This window comes from Aotus nancymaae, unplaced genomic scaffold (genome assembly GCF_030222135.1).
Source record: "Aotus nancymaae isolate 86718 unplaced genomic scaffold, 86718_ANA_hifiasm-v0.15.2.pri h1tg000031l, whole genome shotgun sequence".
Classification (NCBI taxonomy): domain Eukaryota; kingdom Metazoa; phylum Chordata; class Mammalia; order Primates; family Aotidae; genus Aotus; species Aotus nancymaae.
Genome location: NW_026988444.1, coordinates 797,890 through 818,994, shown reverse-complemented (window position 1 = coordinate 818,994; position 21,105 = coordinate 797,890). Strand labels below are relative to the sequence as shown.

The 21,105-nt window shown below is 49.3% G+C and overlaps 1 protein-coding gene and 1 long non-coding RNA gene across 9 annotated transcripts in view; both read right to left on the bottom strand.

Annotated features, from left to right (window-relative positions):
- Nucleotides 1-21,105, bottom strand: part of AGAP1 (ArfGAP with GTPase domain, ankyrin repeat and PH domain 1) — a 631,299-nt gene that overhangs the window by 601,330 nt on the left and 8,864 nt on the right. The gene's annotated exons all lie outside the window — the stretch shown is intronic.
- On the bottom strand, nt 16,403-18,752 carry LOC110569500 (uncharacterized). Its single transcript, XR_002479597.2, has 2 exons — nt 18,704-18,752; nt 16,403-17,026 (listed from the first exon to the last, which is right to left on the bottom strand). It is a non-coding gene; the product is annotated as an uncharacterized LOC110569500 (long non-coding RNA).

Below are 21,105 nucleotides of genomic sequence, written 5' to 3'. Positions count from 1 at the left end.
CGCCCCCACCATCAGGCTGTGCAGAAATGTTGCATAGGACTGTACGCTTTCACTCCCACTACACTGTGGCCTGCTAATCACCCTGTCCTGCTCCTGCCAAACTGGATAAGGAGGCAGGACTAAAAGTTACATCTGGGCCACACTGAACCATGCTGTCCCCAACCTCACTTGGGCGTGACCCCCCTCACTTTAGGCAGGACTTCTGATTACAGTCCAAGTCCCTGGGTGTCGCTGGGTTCCAAGGGCAGCCAGAGGCCAGGAGACAATGGTGGCCCGTGGATGCCGGTGGTAAGGATACGCATCAGCATTTCCGATGGAGCATCTACAGTGACATAGCCCTTTCCACAGTCCCATGGAACTCAGCAAATGCCCGTCATCATCCCCACTGGAAGGACGGGGAGAAGGGCACAATTCCACACCCTGGCCAGGTCACACGTTGCTCAGTGGGCCATTCAACCCAAGGCCACCTGACCACTGACCACCGCCTCTGCCACGTCCACGCAGCCTCCCCTGCAGACGTCCATTCCCATGCCACTGACTGACTGGTAACACCTGCCGTTTCATCCTTGGGTAGGACAAAGTCTTTCTCAAAATCAGCTTTTCACAGTAAGGATCACTAAGGGCTAGGAGGGAGCTCAGCAGACAGCATGCACCCCGATGTGGGGGCAGGAACCTGCCCCAATCATCCAACCCTGCCAGGTACCGTTCATCAAGTCCTAGGCCTGGACTCAGGCACTGGTAGGAAGTGGTCCCTCTCAAAATGCACAACAATCACCATCCAGCACAGGTGAGCAAAGCCTAGATCTCCACAGGGAAGGAAACGTTTTCTCCCCAAAAGCCTCCTGGGGCTCCGGCTGAAGAACCGCACCCTCACCCTGCTATGGGCTGAACGCGTGTGTCCCCCCAAATCTGTATGCTGAAGTCCTAAACCCCAGTGTGATGGCACAAGGAGGTGGGGCCTCTGGGAGGTGATCAGGTTTAGATGAGGTTATGGTGGTGGGGAGCATGATGGGATCAGTGTCCTTACAGGAAGAGGAAGAGACCAGCCTTCCTCTCTCTCTCTCTCTCTCTCTCTCTCTCTACCATGAGAGGCCAGAGCGAGAAGGCAGCCATCTGTAAGCCAGGAAGACAGCCCTCACCGGAGCCTGCCCTCGCTGGCTCCCTCATCCAGACTCCCAGCCTCCAGAACTTAGAGAAATAAATGTCTGTTGTTTAAGCCACTCAGTCTTAGGTGTTTTGTTACAGTAGCCTCAGCTAAGACATCCTGATGGCATGTCACCCACATGACATCCACCATGCCAACTGCCCATCCGAGGAGGTATCAGAAAGATCTATCCTTCTTCTCTTCTGCTGCGGGTTGCCCAGAGATGCAGGACAAATGGCTGTAGCAGTACCAGATACCACAATGAGTTTCAACTTTTCAGTCTTGCAGAGAAAACAGGCTCGGGCATGAAGGCCAAGATGTCCTCCCTTCCTCCCATCTTGCTTATCTCTCCCACTGGGCCATCTTCACACACCCCTCAGCCTCCCCTCTGCCTTGCGGCCAGCCTCTTCATCGGCATCACCCGTCTCTGTGATCTCTCCCTCATCAGGGCCAGTATCCTCCAAACACCCATCATGCTCAAGTCTCTCCCATCCAAAAACCTGGCCTTCCTCATGAGCCATCTTCCTTCCCTCCCCAGCTTGGCTTCTCCAGGGTGTCTCCCACTCTCTTGCATCCTCCCCTTCCTCACTTACCAACCCTCCACCACGCCTCCTATGAGCCATGAGATTGCTATTATCAAGACCCCACGGGCACACAGAGGCTGAGCGTCTTACGAAGGAGAGGTACCTTGGAACTGGCCCAGACAGAGGCCCGGGAGGTCTAAGTCCAGTGCGCCTACTCCTCAACGCTATACGAGCATACACCACGTACCCTGCTGCTGTCGGCCTCCAAAAGCCACTGAGCCTGCCTTCATCAGGGCAACTTACAAGTTAACACCTTTTTACCAAAACCAGTGGCCTCTTCAAATCCTCAACTGACGTGACATTCTCACCACTCCATCTGGGCTCCCTGGACACAGCACCAGCTCCTAACAGAGCTTGGCCCAGGGCGGGCATACGAACAATGTTTACTGAAGTACAGGGAACTGCCAGGAAAGCTCCTAACCCCTAAACAGACTCCAAGTCGCTTGAGGAAATGTTCTAGGCTTCTCAGAGCCCAGTCAACCTCTAGGTACCAAAAAGACTGCATATCCTGATTAAATCCGATGCATTCAAAAACCAAGCTGCGCCTCTCTGGCAAAGATCCAAAAGTTTGACAACACCCTGTTGGGAAAGAGGCACTCACGTGTATCGCTGGCGGCACACTTACTGCGGATGGGAATTTGGCAACCTTTAGCAAAACTGCACGTACGTTACCCTTTTGACTTACCAATCATCCTCTCTAGGCATCTATTCCAAAAATACACGACAAGAAATAAGACAGATGTAGACTATACAACACTATTTTTAAATGGGAAAACCTCCCCCCACACACACACACAAACAAACAAAAACAAGAAACTGGATTGATCTCAACATCTATCAATAGGGGACCTATTAATAAATCGAGAATAGTTTCACAATGAGGCATGTCCTGGAGCCCGCACTATGGAGTGGTTTCTAGAACATGTTCCTGACTTAAAAAGGCAAATGAAAAACAGTCCATGGGAAGCTACATGTGTCTAAGCAGGAGGTTATGTAAGTATCCTTACACATGTATTTGCTTGTATTTAAAAGAAACACGTATAAACAATGCGTATTAAAAATATTTATAGGTGAAGAGAAGAAAACAGGGAGAAAAAGTGACAAGGGTAGATTCTTTGAATTTATCTTTAAGAATCAAAGCCAAGATTCTCAGAATTTCTTTTGATGATGTGACTGACACTGGTTCCAAATAAATATTTTAACTAGTTATATAACTATTTCCCTAAAAATTGAAAATAAAGCAATGCATCTAAGTACACCTCCACCAGGACAGCAGAGTCACAGAGAAGACCAATTCCACACGACTTAAAACACAATAGCAGGAGTTTATAATCGAAAGTGAGATACACCCTAAAGATGAAAAGAAATGTGCAGCACGTTCAGCTCGTTCTGGTGGTGACACTGCTGGCAGCTGTGCTGGAGCTGTCGTTCTGGGATGTTGTATGGGGAGGGCCAAAGCACATGAGGAATTATGTGTGTGTCCCTGAAAACCCTGAGTGCTAGAGAGATGACCAGGGCACCACATGAGCCTGGAGCATCTTTCCACCTGATGTCCTGTGGCATCAGAAAGCAAGGAAACGGTTGATGTCACGTCAAGAGAACACAGGAGGTTTCCAGGGACGCTTCCAAGTGCGGAAGATGGGATCCCTGGAGCATCCACAGGGTAACAGCTGCCATTGGAACGCACCACGTACATTTAATCCGGCGAGTTCACAGTGATTTAATAGGAGTCTACTAAGCCAGAACTTGTTATTTTTACAATTAGTACATAAAGAGGGTCATCTTGCCTTTCTTACATGACCTGAAAGGTACTCTTCATGGACTTATTTCATCTTAAACAAGAACAGCAAAAAATAATAATAATAATAATGACAGAATTATAAAATCATCATTCTGCAACCTCCGACGAGCTGACTAGCCCAGATTGCTAACGTGGACAAAATGACAAACACAAGGTGGGATCCTCCTAATGAACCACACAGACCCGCCCAGGAAGGAGTCCAGCCAAACCACACCAGAAACCTCAACAAGCCTCCAAACACCCACTAATTTACAGGAAGCTACAGGAGACAAAGGAACATGTTAACTAACTCTAAAGGGAGGCACTAAAAAATTCCAGACCAGCAATGCAGGCTTAAAAACCCAGGCTTAACACACACACACCCCGGGAAGGAGAGAAAGACGGCCGTGGAACCCACCCACTCCAGGAGGCTCGGAAGACGTCTCCATCAACTGCAAAGTGCAGACGGTATTTGATCCTGATTCAAACAGGCAAACTGAAGGAAAAAGTTACGGTAATCATGAGACAACTGGAAATTTGGGCACAGATTGGATATTTGACCATATTAAGGAACTGTTCATTTTTAAAGTGTGGTAATGTGGTCATGTGTGCTTTTTAAAGTTCTCATCTTTTAGAGATAGATACTGAAACATTTATGGATGAAATGGCAGGGTGTCTGGAATTCACTTCAAAATAATGAGGCCGGGCACAGTGGCTCACGCCTGTAATCCCAGCACTTTGGGTGGTCAAGGCAGACAGATCACCTGAGATCAGGAGTTTGAGACCAGCCTGGCCAACATGGTGAAACACCATCTCTACTAAAAATACAAAAAAAATTAGCTGAGTATGGTGGTGAGTGTCTGTAATCTCAGCTACTTGGGAGGCTGAGGCAGGAGAATCGCTTGAACCCAGGAGATAGAGGTTGCAGTGAGCCAAGATCACACCACTGCACTCCAGGCTGGGCAACAAGAGCAAGACTCCATCTCAAATAAATAAATAAATAATATTGGTAGGTGGCAGGGTGTATACAGGATGGGTTAATTACTGACGCTGGCTGAGTGCATATGGGAGATCACTACGCTTATTCTACATACTTATGTATGTTTGAATTTTTTGGTAAGCTCTAGAAAATAATACTTAGCTCAAAAAAATCAAGACTAAATGTTTCTTTTGACTTTGTTCACTATGCACACACAGCACATATACATATACACACAAGAACATATGTGTTATATCAATGTATATAAAAAATTCTGTATTTTCTTTCTTTTTCCTTTATTTTGTGTTGCCCAACTTCCTGTTGATTTGCAGAAAATTCTGTATTTTCTATGCTTCTCATTACTCCTTCTTCCAGAGAGGTGAGCAATGAATTATCACCCAATAGTCTTAGTCTCAAATTCTGACACCTATATATCAGGAATTATACCTCTAAATTGCTGGGAGGATAAACCAACTAATAAACTAGGGCTATGCGTGGTGGCTCACGCCTGTAACCCAACAACTGGGGAGGCCACAGTGGGAGGATCACCTGAGGCATTCAAGGCCAGCCTGGGCAACAGAGCGAGACCCTGCCTATCTCTACAAAAACAAGAAAGAATTAGCCAGACGTGGTGGTGCGCACCTAGAGTCCTAGCTAGCTGGGAGGCTGAGGTGGGAGGATGGCTTGAGCCCAGGAGTCTGAGGTTATGGTGAGCTATGACTGTGGCACTGCACTCCAGCCTGGGCAACACAGTGAGGCCCTGTCTCATAAGTAAACACAAATATATGCACTAAGTGATACGATTCTTGCCACATAACCTGCAAATTGCTATTGTCAACAGTACTAGTTTCAGACATGCTGAGGTTTGCTCTGACCATTCTGCTGTTCCCAGACAGCCTCCTGTGGCTGCTCCTGCCTCTGAGGCCCAAGGACGGGAGATCTTCCACTGCAGGAGCAGCGGGCATTCACGAAGTGCACCCGAAAAGCCAGCCTGCCAGCCAGGATGCAAGCTTTAACCTGAGGACGTGCAGCTGCTGTTAGCTATGCCACTATCCCTCTGGCTTATGATGGAAAAAGTTATTACTCTAAGGATTTAAAAAGTGATATCCAAGCATTAAATTTTTTTCTTGTTTGTGTGCAGGTAGAGGCTGTTTTCTTATCAAAACATTCAAAATGCCACATGTCACTCTCCTTTCTCTCTGTCCTATGGCAGAAAACACCAGCTGAAGAGACATTTGCAAAGCTCCGCGCCCCTCCTGAGGCTGACGGTGGGAAACAGCTGGCACCTGGTGACCTGAAGCTTCCGCCCTGGCTCCTAGTCAGATAAAGAGGAAATCCAAGTAATTTCTATGAAACCAATTGCAGGGCAGGGCACACACATCATCACAAAAAGTCTTAGAAGAGGCAATTTGGAGGTAACAGATTTGGTTGATTGCCAATTTTATTTCTGTCACTTTTTAAATTCTTTATGAAAACCTTTATAAAAAGCATTCAGAGATTACTGTCAGTGGGAGAAAGAGAAGTCAAAGCATCTGGTTGCCCAAAGCTGGGTTTTGAGATTCCTGATAAGCACCCAATCAATCAAACGGTGTAAACAGCCCCACTGTCTTCAGGTGAATTAAACACCAGAGTTGCAGCAACCCTACAGTGAACCAATGCAGCAGAACGGTGGTCTTCGGGCAACGGGGAGATGGCCACAGCCCTTCAGCACTTTCTCTAAGACAGTACTTCCAGCTCTCGGGTTAGGGTCCCTGTGCTGCACCTTTGCAGGCTGGGCCTGCCTGAGCTTCCACCCACCCACCCCCACCCCCAACTCAACCTGCAAACTATGCAGGTGGTCGGAGGGTGGAAGAACCCCAAGTGAGGCAAGCTGGGACTCAGCCTCAATGGCAACTATGACTTCTACCTTTTTTTTTGAAATGGAGTCTTGCTCTGTCACCCAGGCTGGAGTGCAGTGGCGCGATGTCAGCTCACTAAAACCTCCGCCTCCCGGGTCCAAGCGATTCTCCTGCCTCAGCCTGCCGCATAGCTGGGATTACATGGGCACACCACCATGCCCAGGTAATTTTTGTATTTTTAGTAGAGATGGGGTTTTGCCATGTTGGACAGGCTGGTCTCGAACTCCTGACCTCTGATCCGCCCGCTTCAGCTTCCCAGAGTATTGGGATTACAGGTGTGAGCCACCGCACCTGGCCCAGACTTCTTTTTAAATCAAGTTTTAATCTTTTTCATAATCTAGTTTCTATTTTAAAAACATGACTTTGATCTAAACAAGCTATTTTACATTTTTTACAAAGTAAAAAGGATCTCCTGCCTCATGGCTCCTACTTGCTTCCAATAAATTAGTCCCTGCAACCTGAATCAAAATAAAATTATCATAAAGATCTACGCTGGGCACAGCTGTGTCGTCAAAGGCCAGTTCTGGGTGACAAAACATCTGTAACTCTACATCCGTGACAAATCCTTGGAGACCACCCACGGGTGACATGCAGAAGCCAGGGAGGTTGGGACGCTGTATGGACCGAGAGGTATCTCCCAAATTCCTATGCCGAGGCTCATACCCCATGGTGACTGTCACTGGAGATGAGGTCTTTAAGGAGGCAATCATGGTACATGGGGACATAAGGGTGGGGCCCTAGTCCAACAAGACTCACATCCTCCTGAGAACAGAAAAACAGCAAAGACGCACACACACGAAAGAGACCAGCTGAGGACACAGAATGGAAAGAAACCAGACCCGTCAGTGCCTCGATGGTGGACTCTCGGCCTCCAGAACTGTGGGAAAATAGGGTTCTGTTGTTTGGGGCTCCCAACCTCTGGAACTTTGTCGAGGCAGCTTGAAGTGACTGATACAGGCGCCAAGCCCCTCCAAAACCACGCGGTGCCCGTGGCTGATCTGCCTGCCATGCTGGTAGATCTTTTCTACCTGGTAGGACCCAAAACACTTCTACTTGCAACTGCCCATTAGTAACGTCCCATGGCTGCTTGCAGGGGAAGAAAGTTCAGTCCTACCGCAGCAACCCAGCTGCTGGAACAGAGTCCCACGTGGCACTCTCTTAACCTGGACAGCGACCCCACTCACCTCCAGGATCCAGGGAAGTCCTGCAGCCTGCAAGGGACCTGCGTGGACCTGCATCCACTCACCAATCCACTCCACAAGTATTTGTCCCAGGGTCTCCAGACGTGATGGGAAGCCAGGGTGCATGGGGCCAGAGGCGACAGACACAGTCCTGCTGGGTCCTGGAGGAGGGAGGCCGGCCCGGAATAGAGGGGGCATGAATGGCGCCTGGGCCGCAAGTGCCAAGCACGCACACCCATTTCCTTTGGAATAAAGCAGGAGGAAACTGAGGCTCCAAATTCAAATGGCTTTCCCAAAAGCACACAGCTAGAAAGAAGCTGCACCAGCCTTCATCTGAGCACTCTTCGTACACACAGACATACACTGCCTTTCGACAAGCAGCTGTACTGTGGAGGAGAAAGTAGAAAAGTGCCACAAGAGATTCAAAAAAGAATGCTCCTGGGTCTGAGAGAGGGAAGGAATGCAGCATTCCTGTTTCGTTTCTGGGGACTGGGGAGCAGAGCAGAACACTCGGGAAAGACATTCATTCTGTAAGCCTTTATTGCGGATGTGCTATGCACCAGGCATGCATGTAAAAGGGGCGCCGCGTGCCCAGAGGGATAGGAAGACACCGTGTTCCAAACCATGAAGTCTGGGAGCAGAAGGAAGCACGGGTGAGGAGAGCCCAAGGGAGCCGCCGGGCCAGGAGCAACAGCGGAACCCATGGGACAGAAGCAGGAGCTCACACGTGAGCACCGAGGCACCCAGCCACCTGTCGCGATCCTCAGAGGACTGCGTTACAGAAGCCGCACACCCCAACTTCTCCCTGCTCCTAGCAGGCCCTTAAGTCACTGATGTTGACCTCCCCCTGTCCCCCTCTTAAATATCTCTTTTCCACCAAGATGCAGAAGGCAACACCATCCTCTAGCATTCGCCCGGCTCTCTGTTTAATTTCCTTCCTGTTTGCAAGAGGTCATTCAAAATGTTGACAGCATCTTAATAGTTTGCACATGATACAACTGCACATCTTACGGATCAGCATCCGTGTCAAAAGTCACCAAGGAAAACATCACAATCTCTCCCTCGATTTCCATTCTCTGTTAAAGGCTGCACAATGTCTGGCTCAACACTAAGCAGACTTTTAACTGCAAAATTACAAAGAAACACTGAAAAAGGGCAGATGCACAAAATGATACTCATGACAACCTGACGACCGACATCGTGTTGTCAGAACGGCTCGTGGCCCTTCCCCGCCCAGTGGATCAGAGCTGTTATTGCCGGCTCTCGATCTGTGCCCCTGTCTCTCAGAGAACCTTTTCCGTTTTCCTTTGAGGACCTGCCCCCCTCTTCTCTCTGCTGCCACTCTGATGAGGCTGTCCATGAAAGGTCTCACCTGGCCAAGGGGCGGCAGGAAACACTGTGCCAATCAAGCACTGTCCAGGCAACCCAAGCAGGGCCCTAAAGACACAGGCAGCCTGTGCCTGTCCCCTGGGCCCCTGGTTCATCCATCCCAATGCCGCCATGCTCAAAGCCGCCCCTACATCCTTCCGATAAAATCCACATCTGCTTGAGTCAGCCAGCATGGGTTCTCATGTTTTCAACCAAGGACCCAAACAGTCAACTTACCACAGTCCCCAACTTGAAGGGTAAACAAGTCCTGACAGTTCTAAAAGCCAAAGACCATCTGCTTAACGCAAAGATTACCTAAATGGAAGCACTTTTTTTAATGCCCTAAATTCTGATGGCAACTCCCAAAGAAAAGATTCCCAAGATGGTGGCCATGGCAACCTCAATGGCCTGAGTACACAAGCTCCCGAACTGATCAACATGGCTGCAGGCCCCTTCCCTGGGGCACGAGTCTTTGAACATCCGTACTAAACACGAGGTGTGTTCCTTGTTGCTACACAGACTTCATCCCGCAGGCCAGAGTCCATCCCACCTCTCTCATGCAGTTAAGCTCCATGGAGAGCTCACCATGTGTCCATTCCTGGACGAGACACTGGGGTTTGGTCCCTGAGCACCACAAGCCCATGCTGGGGAGAGATGTGCAGCCCTTATCACCGCCAAGTGCACAGGCCACCAGGTGGCAGGCCCTGGCCTCGCCAGCAGGAGCCGTCGGAAGGCGTTGGAGAAGCAGAACTGCTGAGCTGGGTCATGAAGGCGTCAGGTGGATTAAGAAAAGAGGCTTGCCAAGGGGCAGGCCTTAGAAGATCCAAAGCCCCAGGTGGGGCCCCAGGCAGATGAAGCAGCCTGCCAGGAACTGTGAGCCTGGCTCCCGGTGCCTTCTGCAGCGAAGGTGCCACAGGCGGGGCAAGACCAGACTGGAGAGCAGGCAGGGCCATGGCAAAGGGCCCGGGAGGCCAGCGAGGCAACTCCGTTTGCATTTCTTTACTTAGTCCATGACTCCTGAAAAGGCTTACGGGTGAGGCCAAGAATTTCCTCTTCATTCTAAAAGCCTCAGTGAGCCATTTAAAGACTTAAGCAGGTTGAGGTCTGGGTAGATTTATATTTTGGGATCTATTTATGGGTTAGCCAAGCTGTCAAACATGAATTGCCACATCAACATTCTCTGAGAGGAGGTGTGTGTGTGTGTGTGTGTGTGTGTGCGCGCGCACGCGCGCGCACGCACATGCATGCGGATCACACTGGCACACACCAAGGTAAGACTCGGGGAAATCACCTCTGCTCAGTTACATGAACACAGATACGTGTTTATGAAACACCCACATGAAAGATATAGGAGAGCGCACAACCTCATCATAAAACATCTCAACAGAAGCCTAGGAGTTACTGAACTGTTAAAAATTGAATAGCTAAAAAAAAAAAAAAAAATTGAATAGCTACAAAATTGCCCTTTATTTGGAAGAGCTCAATCACTCACAGGAGGGGTGAGTGTGGGGTGCTGTGTGTGGTTGGGTCTTTGGGTTTTTTAACTAAGAAAGGCGTCCAACCTCATGGACGTCATAACGACAAACCAGTTTCGATGCTTCTAGACCCCATCAAGCACAGCTGGGTGGTCCTCAGCCAGAAATGTGCCCACTGAAACAGTCCAGGTTCCAGGATTCAGTTCACCCACCGCTCCCTATGCCACAGCACCTGGATTGGGAGTGCCCAGAGCCACAGTACCCAAAGTGTGGCACCCAATAGGCAGCAGCAGACTCGCCAGAGGACTCGTCAGGAAGGCAAGTTCTCAGGCCTCACCCCCCACCCACTGAATCAGAACTTCTGGGGGTGGGGCCCAGTGACCTGCATTTTGTTGTTTTTTTTTTTGAGAGTGAGTCTCGCTCTGTCACCCAAGCTGGAGTGCAGTGGCATGATCTCAGTTCACTGCAACCGGCACAGTGATGTGCGTTTTAACCCACTCTAAGTTAAAATACAGGTGACCTGAGGCGACCCTAATGCAGGCCAGAGTTTGAGAACCACTGATTTCAAACCTTTAAGACCATTTAGCATCACTACAGAAGCCACATCTGAACCAGAAAAGCACAAATGGGCCCCCTGAAAAGGCAAACTAAATTTTCTCAAAAATGACCAGAACTGCCACAAAATGAACGGGTCAGGATAAACCTGACCAGAACCAGGAGTGCCCAGCTCTAAACAGATGCTGCTGGAGGAATCTCCCAAGTGCAGAGGGGCCAGGCCAGCCGGGAGCCCTGCATGTTCATTTTTATAACGTCCAAAGCACTTAATATTATTTTCACTCATGTATCTCAACAGCTTCCTGAAGAAGAAGCAAAGGGCAGGTTCTCTGGCTGGCACAAAGGTTACATGGTCAGGAGGGACCCAGGAGCCACTGAGCAGAGGCGTGCAGGGTGGGAGGCCCAGGGAGCTTGTCATCTACCTCCAGTTCAGATGCCTCTACCCAGATGCCCACACTATGGTGAATCCTAACAGTGAAATCAAGGCAAAAATGGGGGAGGACACGCATGGTTTGTATGTACGCGTGTATGTACATATGTATTTATTTTTTGGTGATAGGGTCTCACTCTGTGCCCAGGTTGGAGGGTGGTGGTACACTCATGGCTCACTGTAGCCTCAACCTTCTGGGCTCAAGCAATTCTCCCACCTCAGCCTCCTGAGCGGCTGGAATCACAGGCAGCACCAACACACCTGGCTTTTTTGGGGGGCAAGAGGGTAGAAATGGGGGTCTCCCTATGTTACTCAGGCTGGTCTTGAACGCCTAGCTTCAGGCAATCCTTCTACCTCAGCCTCCCAAAGTGTTGGGATCACAGGTGTGAGCCAATGTGCCTGACCAGTCTTCTTACTCTTGTGTCAACAAAACCAGTGTTTCCCAACCTTGGTATTCTCCCCTAAAAGTTAAAAAACAGATACCCAAACTCCCTAATGAGAACACCTGTGGGCCGGAGCTGGCTGAACCGCCTGTGGCTCCTGGCTGCCCCCTCTTGGGGGCCTGGATCAGACCCCAGGGAACCAGGTATCCTTGCTCACCGAGAAGGCGGGCCCCTCTGGGCACGCAGGTAGACACGCCTCTAGATAATTCCACCAGTTCCCACTTGAAACAGAATTTTGCTGATGCAGCAACAGATCAAGAAGTGACTGACATGGCCACTGATGTGGACAATGACCATCACCACAATCACTCACATTCAAACACACACATATTCACACACACCCTCTCACACACACACACACTGAATCTCATAAGCTTTTCTATGAAAAGCTTTGTTAGGAACAAAATCCACAGTCTGGGGTAATTACATGGGTTTTTCTCCCCACGCTACAAGTAGAGGAACTGCCAGGGGAACTCCCTTGAATGTGGAGTCGTCAAAAAGATTTATACATACAAGTTTCCAGGAGATTTTCTCTTGGCCACAAAACAAGTGAGTAATTTCCCTGAGCCCAGCATAGGTTAATAATCAAAGAAGTTCGTTAGGAACTGCCCTGAGTTCAGGCTGCCAGGCAGTTAGTCATAAAGAGCTAGATGGAATTTGCCGACTCAGGCAATGGGAGAAGTGAGGGAAAGTCACATTCCCACTGAAGCCAGTTTCGCGGAACACCTGTGGGCCAGGAGCAGGCTGAGCCCCCTCCCTTAGGGCCTGGCTGCCCCCTCCCTTAGGGCCTGGATCAGACCCCAGGGAACCAGGCATCCTTGCCTCATGATCTGTCACTGTCTCCTGTCCCCCCCAGATGGGACCGTCTCTAAACAGGTAGACACACCTCTAGATAATTCCACCAGTTCCCACCTGAAACAGAAGTGTGTGCCACAGTGACCCTTGGTGGGTGTGATCAGAGGCTGAGGGGGTCACGGAGCTCATGTGACCTGGGGACTCTCAGTCTCAGCATGACAGAGACTCAGGGCTGCCTGGGCATTGCGGGATCTTGGGCAGCGTCCCTCACCTCCACCTGCCATGTGCCAGTAACAACCACGCCACACCACAGTTGTGACAAACCAAAAACTGCCCTAGACATTGCCAAATGTCCTCTTGGGGGCTACAATGCTTGCGTGCCATACCCACCCAACCCAGCACCATGTTGAAAACCACTAATCTTGGCCAAACATCTGAATTTACAGACAGGGAAACTGAGGCCACAGGTCACAAGGAGAGGCACATTAGCTCCGCTCCCTCAGGCTCTGCAACCTTCTAAGGTGGTCTTCAGTCTACGCCTGTTTCTCAGGCTTCTCCTTTCCCTCCTCAGCCTCACCCCTACAGCCTCCCACTGCCCCCATCAGTACAAGATACTTCACAGCCCATGAGACACAGAGGGCAGACGCTCTATCCCATCACTGACAGAAGCCTGCTGAACTTAAGCCCAAAGTGGACACTCTCACACCGCTGGCAGGAGGGTAAAACCATCTGATTTGGAAAGCATGCAGTTTATGTAAAAGTTAAATATACACCTGTCACATCTCCCAGCCACTCCACTCCTAGGTATGTGCCCATATGAAGACTTGTGTGTGAATGCTCGCAGCAGCTTTATGTGTAAAAGCCAAGAACTGGAAACAACTCCATCAATATCCATCCGCAGGATAAACACACTGTGGTAAGTCCATACAATGGAACATTACTCAGCAATGAAAAAGAAAAAGCTACTGACATACACGACAACTTGAATGACCCTAAAAATCATCACGTTGACTGAATGAAGCCAGTCAAAGAAGGGGTCCTTTACCGCAGCAGTCCCTAACCTTTTTGGCACCAGGGACTAGTTTCATGGAAGACAATTTTTCCACTGACGGGAGGCAGGGGGGTGGTTTCATGATGATTCAAGTGCATTACATTTATTGTGCACTTTAGTTCTATTACTACTGCATTGTAATATATAATGAAGTAATTCTACAACTCACCATAACATAGGATCAGTGGGAGCCTTGAGCTTGTTTTCCTGCAACTAGACGGTCCCATCTGGGGGGGACGGGAGACAGTGACAGATCATGAGGCACTAGATTCTCATAAGGAGTGCCAAATCTAGATCCCTCAGATGTGCAGTTCATAGTAGGGTTTGTACTCTTCATAGTAGGGTTTGTACTCTTATGAGAATCTCATGCCACCACTGATCTGACAGGAGGTAGAGCTCAAGGAGTAACTCGAGCCACAGGGAGTGGCTGTAAATACAGATGAAGCCTCACTTGCTGGCCCTCCATTTACCTCCTGCTGTGTGGCCTGGTTCCTAATGGGGCCATACCGGTCCATGGCCCAGGGGCTAGAAACTCCCTTTTTACTCCATGATTTTATTTCTACGTAATTCTGAAAAATGCAAGCTAATCCACAGTGACAGAGAGCAGATGGGTGCAAGCAGACGGCAGGGGTGGTGCAGGTTGCAAAGGGGCACGAGGAAGTGTTAGGGGTGCGGGGAATGGTCACCTTCCACACCTCAGAGGCCCAAACTCATCAAATGGTAAACTTTCAAGAGTTGGAGTTTGTAAATCACACCTCTGGCCAGGCGCGGTGGCTCACGTCTATAATCCCAGCATTTTGAGAGGCCAAAGAGGTCGGATCACTTGAGATCAGGAGTTCAAGACCAGCCAGGTCAACATGGTGAAACCCTGTCTCTGCTAAAAACACAAAAATGAACTGGGCATGGTGCGGATGCCTGTAATCCCAGCTACTCAGGAGGCTGAGGCAGGAGAATTGCTTGAACCCAGGAACCCGGGAGGCAGAGATTACTGTGAGCCAAGATCGCACCACTGCACTACGGCCTGGGTGACAGAGCCAGACTCCATCAAAAAAAAATATATAAAAATCACACCTCTATAACTGTATAAAGTAGTAGACAAAAATCAAATGAGTGCAGAAAAAGCACTGCAACTATAAAACCCACCAATAATTTTCACAGTAACTGCCAGTAATCATTCCCATCACATGAGTTCACACCACCCTCTAGGTAAGTCTGGTTCAGGCAGGTGAGCGCTCTCAGGCAGTGCCGCACACGCCCCACGCTGCGAGGACGCCAGTGAGTGGGAAGCAGCGAGCGCAGCCACCACCACTCCCCCGACTAAAGCAGTGAAGAGTTTGGTGACACACTCAGCATCAGGCCCGTGCACTGCATTCTGCCATTTCCGGCTCTGCCACCGTCCTGTGTGACCCCAGGCAAACCGCTTTGATGCCCAGGGCACCCCTTTCTCCCTCTTTTGCTAATTACAGCACAGGGGAAAGTAACTTCTATCTACATGTGTAAAAAGTGAACTGTTCACTAACATCTCCATTATTAAAATGTCATAGAACTGGCGTGTCTTAAATTTCAGCTGTATTTTCACTAGCTAGGATTAAAGGTGTTACAGATTTCCTAAACTCGGGTAAATTTTCGAAGGCATGCTGTTTGAAAATCCGCCCTCCTCCTAGACTGCAGAACCTGTAATCGCAGGCAGGCAGCTTGCCTCCGTGCCTCCTCCTCATGTAATCAAAACCGTCAGTCAGCATCCCAGCCGCCACCAGCTCTCAGCAAGGGAATAAAAGTGAACCAACAGCTGCTATTTTCTTTATAACCTTGGTGAGTAAAAAACTGAGTGTGAATGTGAGTTTCAAATCACAAATCGAAATCTGCAGGAGAGCTGCAAACTTCGGAGAGAATTCCCCAAGTACTTCGCAGAAGTATGGGCAGATTTTTGAAGTTTCCTTTTCTGCTTTATTAAAACATCAAAACCGTAAGTGGCTTTACCTGGTACATATCTGAAGGAATATACATTGTTCTACCATAAAGACACATGCAGGTGTGTGTTCACTGTGGTGTGGCACTATCCACAATAGCAAAGACATGGAATCAACCAAAATGCCCATCAATGGTGGGCTGGATAAAGAAAATGTGGTACACATACATCATGGAATACTATACAGCCATAAAAAAGAATGAGATCATGTCCCGTGCAACAATACGGATGGAGCTGGAGGCCAGTATCATAAGCAAACCAACTCAGGAACAGAAAACCAAATATTCCATGTTCTCACTTGAGCTAAACATTGACACAAAGAAAGGAACAACAGACGCTGAGGCCTACTTGAGGGTGGAGGATGGGAGGAGGGAAAGGACTGGAAAACTAGCTACCAGGTGCTATGCTTACTAAGAGAGTGATGAAAAAATCTGTACACCAGACCCCCACGACACATAACTTACCTAGATAACACACCTGCATGTGTACCCCTGAAACTGAAAGTTTTTTAAATGAAAATAAAAACCCAGGGGCGGCTGGTGTCCATGGGTCCTGAGTTCAAATCCCGACTCTGCCACCTTCAGGAGCAGATGGATTTGGGCAAGACTTTAAACGCTCCAGGCTTCAGGCTCCTGTCCTGCCAAATGAGGGTTCTACACCTGTCTGGCAGTGACCAGGATAATCAAATGACACAAAGTGCATCCAGCCCTGATCACGGCATCCTGCAGAGACAAACAGTCAAGCGGCAGGTGCTATTACGGATTTTATTCAATGAGGGGAAGGGAAGAAACCAGGAGAATGGTTCAGGAAATGTTCCGCAGAAATTTCTGGAATCTGGAGCAGGAGCAGCTGTCAGAGATGCCTGCAGGCAATGGTGTCACTTACAAGGCAAAACCGCACCCGACTGCTAGAGCAGAGCTATGCCCCAGTCCAGAGGGGTGCCCCCGACTCCTCCGCCAGTGCTCCCCTGCCATCACCCATTACCACCCATACTCCTGCTAGCTTCTCACTCATCCTCCTCACTGTTAACCTCTTCTCGTCCTAAACACGGATTCATAACTAATGTCTGAATAGAACCATGGGGACAGGGTGACGGGGACAAAAACTCCTTAGTCGGTTGGCACCAATGGGTGCAGCACACGGAACACTTGGCAACTGTCCATCTATCGATGACAAGACAGATTCTGAGCAGCTGCTTCATTCAGGGCTGTGCAGGTACTGACGCTCGGCATTAAAGAGACGACTCATGACTGCAGAGCAGTCACCTAGAGAAACAGCAGGAAGACCCAAGGCTGGGTCGCCCCAGCACAAGCGTGAACGGCTGCTCCATGGAGTCAAGACTCAGCAAGTGGCCACTCCCTCCAAGCTCAAGTCCTGTAAGAGATGATAATGTACACAAGACTGGAAGAAAAAAGCATCAAAACAAACTTTGCCATACCATGTGGGCAGACGGCTGAGGTCTCCACGCCACCTGCTCTGCCGTTCACTTCCCGAGGCCCCAGCCCTCATTCCCTCCCACTTTGCAAACCGTCCACACGGGAAAGATGATGAGCCTGGACGTGGGCTGAGGAAAGCAAAAGTGCACGCTGCGCTTTCACGTGTGGCTTTGAGTCTCACTGGCCCTGCCCACACAGACCCGGCTTCTGGCAGCTCCTATCCAAGAATGTGCCAGGTGGTATCGTATTTTCAAAATAAGGGAGAAACTCTTGGACAAAAAAATTGAAGTTTCTAAATAAAATTCCTAATTTTATGTCCAGAAAGCCCCCAAAAGACAATATCATAGTCATCATGGTTCAATTTTTTTTTTTTTTTTATTTTGAGACAAGATCTCACCATCACCCAGGCTGGAGTGCAATGCCGCAATCATAGCTCACTGCAGCCTGCTACTCCTTGGCTCAAGCGATCCTCCTGCCTCAGCCACCCAAGTAGCTCGTACAAAAGGCACTCGCCACTGTGCCTAGGCTGGTCTCAAACTCCTGGCCTCAAGCAATCCTCCCACCTCGGCCTCCCAAAGTGCTGAGATTGCAGGCATCAGCCACCACTTCCTGCCTCAAATTTTTTATGATATTGAAACCCAAGCTTAGAAAATAAAAAATAAAGAAAAATAGGGCTGGATGTGGTGCCTCACACCTGTAATCCCAACACTTTGGGAGGCCAAGGCAGGCGGATCACCTGAGGTCAGGCGTTCGAGACCAGACTGGCCAACATGGTAAAACCTCATCTCTACTAAAAATACAAAAATTAGCTGGGTGTGGTGGTGGGCACCTGGCATGATCCCAGCTATTCAGGAGGCTGAGCCAGGAGAATCACTTGAACCCAGGAGGCAAAGATTGCAGTTAGCTGAGATCATGCCACTGCATTCTAGCCTGGGTGACAGAGCAAGACTTCGTCTCAAAAGAAAAAAAAAAAAAGAAAACTAAAAAAAAAAAAAATTAGTATCTGGATCTAACAAAAGTTATGTAACAAGAGCCAAGGTAACAGTAACCATGGAAAACGGATCTTCTAAACACACATTTCTGGAAACACAGCCTGCAATGAGCCCCCTCTCTTACAAGAGCCCTCATGCTGTTCAAAGCCCAGACCCCTGGCCACCAGCATCTCCATCCCACATGGTAACAGCTGAATATCAAAGCACTCCAGGCCGGGCGCAGTGGCTCACATCTGTAATCCCAGCACTTTGGGAGACCAAGGCAGGCAGATCACCTGAGGTCAGGAGCTCTAGACCAGCTTAACCAACATGGTGAAACCTCATCTCTACTAAAAATACAAAAATTAGCCAGGTGTGGTGGTACATGTCTGCAGTCCTGCTACTCGGGAGGCTGAGGCAGGAGAATCACCTGAACCTGGAGGCAAAGGTTGCAGTGAGCTGAGATCGAGCCACTGCACTCCAGTCTGGGTGACAGAACAAGACTCCATCTTAAAAAAAAAAAAAAAAAAAAAACCACTCCCTCTCCAAGCAGGATCCATAACCAGTAGTTCCTGCTGTCCAATAAAAGGGCTCCCAGCCTGCTCTCGGGGCTGTCAAGGATCACCCATCATTTGGTCACCCACCCCGCTCTCCCAGGCTGAAGAGACTCTGTTCTGGATGCTCCAGTCCTAGTACCCGCTGTCCTGGAAAGCCCTCCTGACTCCTACCTGGCTTTCAGGATCCCTTCCTGGACTCCGCCCCATCCCCCAGGCCCCTCCCACACAGCCTTGTGTGGCTGTGGTTTCTGCGTGTATCAGTGGCCTCCTGGGTGAGGTCTGAAGGCCCCTGAATGTCCCATACATCTGCCTGTCCTCCCAGCTTCAAACACGGGGCTCTGCCCAGGACAGGGGCTTGATAAAATCTTGTCTATTGATTCTCACATTAGCCACTTCCCCTACTAAACAAAGTGAGTATAAACTTGGTCCTCCCAATACCATCCCTCAAAATAAATATTTGCCATTGGAAAGCCACCAGAGAAATCCACACACGCACACACTGCCCTCAACCCATGGCCCCCATGTCCTTCCTGGCTCTGGCCTTGTTTAGCCCTGGCCTTTGTGGAGGGGGATGGGCAGCTCCCAGGACACAGCAGCCGGGACAAAGAAAATTACCCCATGAGTTGGCAACACTTAGCTTTTTTTTTCTTTTGTTGTCTTCAGCATAATTGCTACAAACAACAAAAACTGAATAATGCTAATACGTAACTATTAAAGCCATAACACAGTTGAGCCCAAGCATACAAAATGAATTTCCTTTCAAATACCGACACAGTTCCGGTGGGTTATCTAACTCCCAGCACAGAGATGGACTGGGGCTGCTTGGGGTTCAGCCAGAAAGAGGCCCCCAGCTGATGATTGAGCTCTGCCTAGAGCCAAGGAGAGCCAAAGGGCCTGTTCCATCCCCAGGGGAACTGCACCCTCTTCCTGGTGAGAGATTTCGCTCATGCAGCTCCATTCACAGAGCCGTCATTATTCAACTAACAAGGAATTAACAGCCTGCAGACAATCCGAAAGTTTAAAAACCTCATCTCCAAGACAGCGCTGGAAATGTATTAGCCATGCAAATATTTGTTTATGAACAAACAACTAAAAGAATGAAAATCAGCAGAGGGAGACAAAGGCCATCCTGAGTGTCATCAAATGAGCCTGGAAAGCACTGGAAGGTTTCCCCAGGTAGGGGCTGCAGGGCTGGAGGAACGGCTTCAGAGCAGCTACGTCCAAACAGCAGAGAGAAACAGACACAGCCCAGCACATGCCAGGCGGAAATGAGGCCATCTGGGCACCAAAAGGCACGCAAGAATCTGCACAGTGGTGCTATTCACAATCGCCCCAAACGGGCAACCCCTCAAACGCACGCCACCAGCAGAAGAGATCAATAAATGGGCACTACAATTTCTAACGACCCTCAAGACAGGTGAGTCTGTGCTGGCCACTGAACAGGATGCTGGTCACACATCCTTGTGAAAACTTTCTCCATCACTCGGGCATCTTTACGTGATGTGTCAGAAAAAGGGAGCACGAGGCTGGGCGAGGTGGCTCAAGCCTGTAATTCTAAGACTTCGGGAGGCCAAGGCAACATAGCAAAACCCCATCTCTATAAAAAATTTAAAAAATATATGTTAATCGGGCATGGTGGTATGTGCCTGTGGTCCCAGCTACTTGGAAGGCTGAGGCAGGAGGATCGCTTCAGGAGGGCAAGGCTTCAGTGAGCCATGATCGTGCCACTGTACTTCAGCCTGATTGACGGAGAGAGACTGTCTCAAAAATTAAAAATTAGGCCAGTCGTGGTGGCTCATGCCTGTAATCCCAGCACCTGGGAGGCTGAGGCAGGCAGATTGCTTGAGTCTAGAAGTTGAAGACCAGCCTGGGCAACATGGCAAAACCCTGTCTCTACTAAAAATACAAAGAATTAGCCAGACGTGGCACACACCTGTAGTCCCAGCTATGTGAGGGGCTGAGGTGGGAGGATCACTTGAGTCTGGAGGTTGAGGCTATGGTGAGCCCCAAAAGTGCCACTGCACTCCAGCCTGAGCAACAGAGTGAGACTCTGTCTCAAAAATAAGTACTAAAAAGTTCCAAGAAATAAAGAGAGTTTGAAGTGGTCTCAGTCCCACCAATTCCAAACCCAACTTCAGGTACTACATGAACACTCCAAGACCCAGGCTTGATTGTTGAAGCTAAAATTAACACAATGCTGTTCCCCGCTAACTACACCATCCCCTCCCAAATCAGGTTCACCAGCCTGAACTTCCAGTAGGAGCAGTGTCAGAACAGAAGCAGACACTCGATCCGGCTCACGGCAACACCCCAGAGAGCCCTTCCAAAACAACAACAAAGGGTGGGCAGAGGCTTCCGGAAGCGCCCTCCCTGGAAAAGAGGCTGGATTCTCCCCCACTGAAAAGGGCAGCTCGACACACAAACAGGATGGAAGTTCAGGGCAATCAGCTCTTTCCAAATCAATTTCTTTTTCATTACATAAGCTAGCC